This window comes from Bos indicus x Bos taurus, chromosome 13, assembly GCF_003369695.1.
Source record: "Bos indicus x Bos taurus breed Angus x Brahman F1 hybrid chromosome 13, Bos_hybrid_MaternalHap_v2.0, whole genome shotgun sequence".
Lineage (NCBI taxonomy): Eukaryota > Metazoa > Chordata > Mammalia > Artiodactyla > Bovidae > Bos > Bos indicus x Bos taurus.
In genome coordinates this window covers 71618195-71626021 of record NC_040088.1, presented here as the reverse complement: position 1 = coordinate 71626021, position 7827 = coordinate 71618195, and the positions used below count along the sequence as shown (strand labels likewise).

General features: G+C 42.7%; 1 long non-coding RNA gene across 1 annotated transcript; it reads right to left on the bottom strand.

Annotated features, from left to right (window-relative positions):
* Nucleotides 1-1853: 1853 nt before the first annotated feature.
* Nucleotides 1854-7298, bottom strand: LOC113903681. The gene is made up of 3 exons (XR_003514239.1): nt 6569-7298; nt 5568-5650; nt 1854-2201 (listed from the first exon to the last, which is right to left on the bottom strand). It is a non-coding gene; the product is annotated as an uncharacterized LOC113903681 (long non-coding RNA).
* Between the last annotated feature and the right edge of the window lie 529 nt (nt 7299-7827).

The following is a 7827-nucleotide window of genomic DNA, read 5'->3' as shown; positions in this document are numbered from 1 at the left end:
TCTTCTTTCCTGTCTCTCTATCCAATATCTTCTTTTTTTTGAGGAACCACTTTTTAAAAAAATAACTAAAAACTGAAGTGCCCCCAACATCACTAACATGCATAAAGGAGTCTCTGCTTCTCTCATGTGTGAGAGAAACAGATGTAAATTCTGCCTGTGGAAGTGTGGGCTTCCATCAGACCCAGGGATCAACACCGTTTACCAGGCTCAAAACAAACAGCCCTCACAGTGATAATGTTACTTGGTATTTCTCCGAGCAATTCATAGACATGAAAGAATTAGCTGTCAGTTCTTCCTAAAAGAATGAGTGTGATTCTGGATCTGATCCTGTCCTGTTTCTCAGACCTAAACAAAGGGCCCTGCATGTAGACTGTGCTGAACAAGATGACTTCTCACAAGGAAAAGAGGGGAGAAGTGAAGAGTGTAAGAAAGAGAGAGAGAAGACCTACCGTTCATCCAACAACTATTGTGAGTTTGGGATGACAGACTCACATCTGTCTGAGATGCCCTGATTCTCCCAATGTCAACAGTTTGGAGAAAAACACCCCAGCGTTCTGGCTGAGCTCTGGCTTCATTTATCACACTCGATGACTCCACAGAGGGGTTTCCACAGAGGTTGGGCTGTCTCCAGCCATCCCTCAAGCTGTGATCTTCTGTGTTTGATGATTCTTCTCGTGTGTTACTGGCCCTCTTCCTTATACCAAGTTCAAGTGTTGCCTCACTTATCAAAGCAAATCAGTTTCAAACTAACGCCTGTAACTTGTGTATGTACAAACACATATGCACATAACATCTGTACTCTTTTTTTCTGTTCCCCGTTCTCGTTTGGGACCAGGGCCTGGGGAGGCAACTAAAGAAAGAACCATGCCTATTAGCCCAATGTTTTGCAATGATGTGACTGGAAAGAATGAGATTAGGGACTGGCTTATTCCTTTTCAAGAAATTCTGTCATCAAAAGGAAGACGTGCCTTCACCTGCTCAGAGAAATCACTGGCTGAACTTCTTCACAGAGAGACACCCTGTGAACGCCAAAAAAAAAAAAAAAAGAAATGAAGGGCGTAAAAGCAAGAGCCAAACCTTTCCATGGCTTTACACACTGGTCTACCTTAAGATTACTGTGTTTCAGAGTTTTGTCATGCACAGAATGCTGTCTTGTGCCCTGAGTCTCCCAGTGTCAACAGTAATCACTCACGTCTGAGTCAGGGAAGGCTGACACAGCAAGTACAATCCCCTCAACAAACCGCCTTCTCTCACCTCTCGACTGTCACCCTGGTGTGGACGAAGCTGTTTGGCATGAAATAAAACATACGCAACAAACCAAGTTCAGCACCAATCATCTGGAGGATAGGTATGTGCCTAATGGCACAAAATGGATTTTTTTTTTACTGTATAGTCTTGTTCTCATAAATTTGATAAATTATATTAAAGCAACTTTTAACTTATAAAATTCTTATAAAATTAAAAAGGTTTTACATGTTACAAAACCAGCTATAAATCAAGGCACCTCTTTATTGTTGATTGGCTGTCCACACATATGTGTATTCACCTATCTTAGACATTCTATTTGTGTGTGTGTATTTCACCACTGGATTGTAAATCTCCTCAAGGCCAGAGACTATTGCCTCCTACCCATCCAGGGCTTTCAAAAACCTAAACTAAGGAATTAAAGAATCAGGAGAGGAGGCAATCGGAGGAAATAAATGTGCCAGCCTATGACTCAAACACAGGTGAAACTTCTAAAATACCGTGCTGCTCCTGGTGCCCCTTCCCTCAAAGATGCTTTGTGGTTATTACACTCCAGGAGGGAGACGAGCAATAAAAGTGTACCCGCCCATCAACACATCAGCTTTCAGTTTTTCAAGGTTTTTTTTTTTTTTTTTTTCAGATTTGTAGTTATTTTCCTCCAAGTGTAATAAAAGTTGAGTGACCTATTCAGAGTCTGCATAGAGCAAGAATGTGCGGGCACCAAGCCCAGTCAAGTGGCTTAGCTCTTGCTGTAGCCAAAGGAACCCCATTAAGCCAAAAGCTCAACTGAGGGCGCTGGATAAGCACACACATGGAGCCTGGGAGCGTCGGCCCTGATCTGAAGAGGCAGCACAAATCAGGAGGTGCTCAGGCGAGCCTGGAGCAGGAGCACACACTCTTTCTGGCAGCATCTCATGGCCCACAGGAAGGAATGGATGGCCTCTCAGAATTCCACTCTGGAACAAACGCAAACCAACATGACTGACTTAAGTGGGTGGATGATCAAATGGTGAGAATCATTACCTCTTGAAATGGGACGATGAAAGAAACCTGTTCTTGAAGTAGGAAGGAGATTCCAAGTTTTATTTTCTATGCTTCCAAATTTGTTTGTGTATTTGGTCTCCAGTTCACGAAAATAGGTCTCCACCAGAATTTTCTGAGATGGCTATATATATATATATATATTTTACTTATAGGGAAAATTGAAAGCATCACAGATTAATTGAATACAGTCCACATAAACCCGCATAGATTTCAGGTTGTTTTTCTGTGGATTTTTACAAATCCGGGTTTGAGCCCCACTTCTGTAATTTACTGTTTGTTACCTAGAGCAAGTTATCTGAGCTGCAAATTCATCTTCTGTAAAATAGGAAGAATTACTGCTTAATTTATCTAGCTGTAGAATTAAAAATCAGGTAATTTGCATCAGATATTTGGCATTCCCTATTCTATAATTTTTTCATTACCAGGTTAGTCATTTCTTGTGTCTCCTCAATGGATACATTTTTTCCTTTCAGTCCCTAATTTATTGCTTTAATATAATTGTATTTGAAACATTTCTGATATATTGGGTTTATTTTCAATCTTCAGGCTGCTCCCTCCCTGTCCCTGGTCAAGTGGAGTGGCTCTGTACTGCAAAGGCACAAACTGTATCTCAGGCAGGAGTAGCAAGTCTTCAGGTGAATGTTGGTTTCACTACAGACTATGCTGTGGCAGAGCCAAGACCAGGTATGCAGGTAGGATGGGGAAAATAAACACAGAGGGGTCTGCCATTAGAACCCTCTCCATTAATACAGAAGGAAGAAGGAAGAAGATAAAACTCTGTTTTATCATAGAGGCAGACAGTTCACTGAAATCACACATAGGAGGTAAGAGCTTATATTTACCGAACATTTACGATGATGCCAGGAGCTGTCCTACATTGACTTTTGGCAGCAGCCCTGTGACACGGATAATATTGCCATCTCTGTTTTACAGATGAGGAAACATGGCCCAGAGGGATGCAATACTGTGCCCAGGATAAAGCCAATTGTAACAGGTTACCTGGCTCTGGGTCCCTGTGAGAAGCCTCTGTGTGTGTTAAGTCGCTTTAGTCATGTCCAACTCTTTGCAACTGTATGGACTGTAGTCCACCAGGCTCCTCTGTCCATGGGATTCTCCAGGCAAGAATACTGGAGTGTGTTGCTATACCCTCCTCCAGAGGATCTTCCTGACCCAGGGATCAAACCTGTATCTTTTACGTCTCCTACACTGGCAGGAGGGTTCTTTACCACTAGCCACCTGGGAAGCCCGAGAAGCCTCTAGGCCATGCTAATTTGCGACAACAACGGAAGAGCCACATTTTCCACTTACACACAAAATGAAAACAAACCATTCAGAGTGATTTGGACATGTAAGGGAAACAGTGGTCCTGTCTGTGCCTGCCTGGGATGGAGACTGTTTGCTGTGCTGGGAAGGGGCAGGAGAAAGGAGGTGTGTCTGAAAGATGAAAGGCAGGCAGGCAGAATAGACTGAGTTTCATAGGACATTTTTAAAACAAGCAGGCAGCAGTAATAATTGGAGTTTATTCTCAGTTGAGAGGCATCTACATGCTGCTAAGTCGCTTCAGTCGTGTCCGACTCTGCATGACCCCATAGACGGTCTCCTACCAGGCTCCCCTGTCCCTGGGATTCTCCAGGCAAGAACACTGGAGTGGGTTGCCATTTCCTTCTCCGAGGCATCTACATGTTCCATCACAAAAGGTTGTGCAATAAGATAGCCACAAGCTGTGGATGGTTTGATTCAGTTAAAGAAAGACAAGAGCTCCTTAATAACCTTTTTGATTAGAGGTTCCATAATGTGACTAGAAAGGACAGATTAGCATATGTAACGGAGTGCTGTGTTAGTCAAATTATTTATGTTGAGAGTGATGCATTAGTTTTGGTGATGCTGCCCATGCTGGAGAGTGTTTGGGGGATTCCTTTAAGACAAGTATTTAATTTAATTTATTAAATTAAGAGTCTTACAACTGTGGCATGCAGGATCTTTAGTTGTGGCATATAGTCTAGTTCCCTGACCAGGGATCAAACCTGGGCCCACTGCATTGGGAGTGTGAAGTCTTAGCCACTGGACCCCCAGGGAAGCCGCTTGGCAGACTCATTTTGGGTCTCTTCTACATCACAAGGCCATCCTTGATGCAAAAATCACGTTCATTCACCCCACCCTAAGAAGGCACCACACCAACCACTGGGAGAACAAAGCTAGGACACCAGACTCGCCTAAAGTCACAGTTAGCAGACAGATTACAGTTCCAACAACCTACACCACTGAGTTCCCAATGTAAAAGGATTAGGGTTAGGGTTAACCCTAACTCTAACACTGAGTGCTATGGAAATCCTGGCACAGAAGGAACTCTGTGCCACTTGAGCCAGGCCTTGATGGCCGGCTTTTAACAACCAGAAGATGGGGTCGGGGGTGAGTGAGGGTGAGGGGGATGACGCAAAGCCAGAGGAATAGGAGAGGAAGATACAGATATCCTCGACTCCCTCAAGTGACCAAGGCCAGCTCCCTCAAGAGGCCAAGGTGAGCGGAGCATAGTACGTGCTGGTGGGGATGGAGCCGGGCTGTAGAGACAGGCTGGGTCAGCTGCTCAGAGATTTGAATGCCCATCGCAGACGTCAGCACTTCAGCTTCTAAGGGGACGACCCAGAGGGATGGTATGGGGAGGGAGGAGGGAGGAGGGTTCAGGATGGGGAGCACATGTATACCTGTGATGGATTCATTTTGATATTTGGCAAAACTAATACAATTATGTAAAGTTTAAAAATAAAATTAAATTTAAAAAAAAAGAAATGAAAACTTCTGAGTGACTTTAAGCATTAGAATAACTAAATTGTGCTTCAGGAAGACTCATGTCCTAGTGGCACATAAAATGGACTGCTTCTTAAAGCCGACATCTGAATTTTGGAAGAATTCTGAACCAAGTTTGACGAATAAGAAAGAAAAGTGATAGGGAAGTGTGTGTTGGTTTCTTCAGAAAACAAGGTATTGAACAAAATAGGATAGACAGATTATAAAACAATCTATAGATTGTAAAACAGATTTTCTTCTGTGGCTTATAAATGGATCAGAAGGCATTTCCAAGAAGATTCAAGAAAAGATTTTGGAGTGAAGGAAACATAATAAAAATAAGTGTACAGTCGTCCCTAAAGCATCCACTTTCAGGGACAACAATGCTGGTGAATAATCAGTGTACTCTTTTTAAAACAAGTGGAATGATTCAAGTTACTCTTGAAACAGATTATAATCCATCCCCAGAACCAACTTCTGTAATCCCAGGGTACCTTCTTCTCCACCTGCAGTGGCTCCTGATGTGCCGGCATAGCAAGGGGCCATCCTCAGTTATTCACACGCTGACCAGGTCCTGCTGTGAGGGAATTTTGCAGATGTGATGAAAAGTCCCCAACTGTTAATTCTAAGGGAGAGTATTCTGGTGGGCCTGACTTCATCAGCTGCAGGGGAGGGGGAGGGCTTTAAAATAAGGGCTGAGGCTTTCCCAAGAGAAAGACACTAAATTCTACCTGTGGACAAGAGCTTCATCCCATGCCTGGAGTCCCAGCTTGCCCTAAGGCTTCAGACTTATGCAGCCAGACCCCCTTTACTGAACAAATCAATCCCATGTAATAAATCCCTTATTGACATGCACACACACAAGTGTGTATAATGTGTACAGGGATACATAAACATGTAGTAGGGTGATTTTATATACACATACATGTGCATGTACATATCTCATACTAGTTCTGCTTCTCTGGTGGGGTTCTAACACACAGCTTACTTTGAGAGCTGACAATGTGAGGGGAATATCCTATAAAGGAATGAATTACAGAAACCCCATTGCTGGAAACAACTTGAGTTAAAAGTGAAGCTGTTGCATATGTTACTTCTCTGAGCATGCCACACACTGTGAAATGGTTCCATTCTTACAACTACAGAAGCTTTGACTTCTAATCGGATCCCACAAGACTTGAGTGCAGGGATCTTAATCTGCAGTCTATAAACCCTTGAAACTGTGTGTAGTTTTTCCTCAGGTGAGCCCATATCTTTCACCAGATTCTCAAAGAAATCTGTTTCTCTTCATGCTTGCTTTGAAGGTTATTATGTTATTGATACTCAGGTTCCCCAATGATTAACTGTCCATACAGTATGAATGAGTAGGTGATCCCATGGCTGCCTGCCTTGTTCCAAAATTAGTCCTGACATTTCACAGATTTTTTTTTGTTTGTTTTTTGGGGCAGGGGGAGGCCACTTGTAACTAGTAGGAGAAATTCAGTTTAAGTCTTACCTGGATTAAAAGTTCATAAATACATGGTGAGACAATCCACCTAAGAACTCCACAGTAAATATGAATATCTAATAGTCAAGAGAATCAGTGATGCAGAAAACACAGTTTGTCACCGTAATTCATTCTGAAACTTTAACAAAATTAAATAATGATCAATTACAGAATCTCAAAATAATTATATTGCTAAATATTAACTTCTGTTGTGCAAAGAGAGGTTTATATCTTATACATGAAAATCAGTAAGAGTAACCAGTCTAGATTCACCTTAAAAGCCCATGTTACAGGATTTCCCTGGCAGTGCAGTGGTTAATATTCTACCTGCCAAGGCAGGGGACATGGGTTCGATCCCTGGTCCAGGAAGTTTCCACATGCCTCAGAGCAACTAAGCCTGTGCACCACAACTACTGAGCCCCTATTCCGTAGAACCTGAGCTCAACAAGACAAGCCACCACAGTGAGAAGCCCGTGCACTGCAACTAGAGACTAGCCCCTCAAGCAAAGCTACAAAGACCCAGTGCAGCCAGAAATAAACACATAAACGAATACACAAAAGAATTTTAAAAAGCCAACATTAAGTCTTCCAACGAATTAAAGGATTTCAGCCTATAACATGTAAGAACTTCTTTGTTGTCTTATTAAATTTCTTACCAGTTTCCCACGTTCTGTTCAGTTCAGTCGCTCAGTCGTGTCCAACTCTTTGTGACCTATGGACAGCAGCACGCTAGGCCTCCATGTCCATCACCAACTCCCTGAGTTGACTCAAACTCATGTCCATTGAGTTGGTGATGCCATCCAACCATCTCATCCTCTGTTGTCCCCTTCTCCTCCCACCTTCAATCTTTCCCAGAGCATTAGGGTCTTTTTCAATGAGTCAGTTCTTCGAATCAGATAGCCAAAGTATTGGAGTTTCCGCTTCAGCATCAGTCCTTCCAATGAATATTCAGGACTGATTTCCTTTAGGATGGACTGGGTGGATCCAGTCCAATGGACTTGCAGTCCAAGGGACTCTCAAGAGTCTTCTCCAACACCACAGTTCAAAAGCATCAATTCTTCAGCACTCAGCTTTCTTTATAGTCCCACTCTCACATCCATACTTGACCACTAAAAACCATAGCTTTGATTACATGGACTTTTGTTGGCAAAGTAATGTCTCTGCTTTTTAATATGCTGTCCAGGTTGGTCATAACTTTTCTTCCAAGGAGCAAGCATCTTTTAATTTCATGGCTGCAGTCACCATCTTCAGTGATTTTGGAGCCCCAA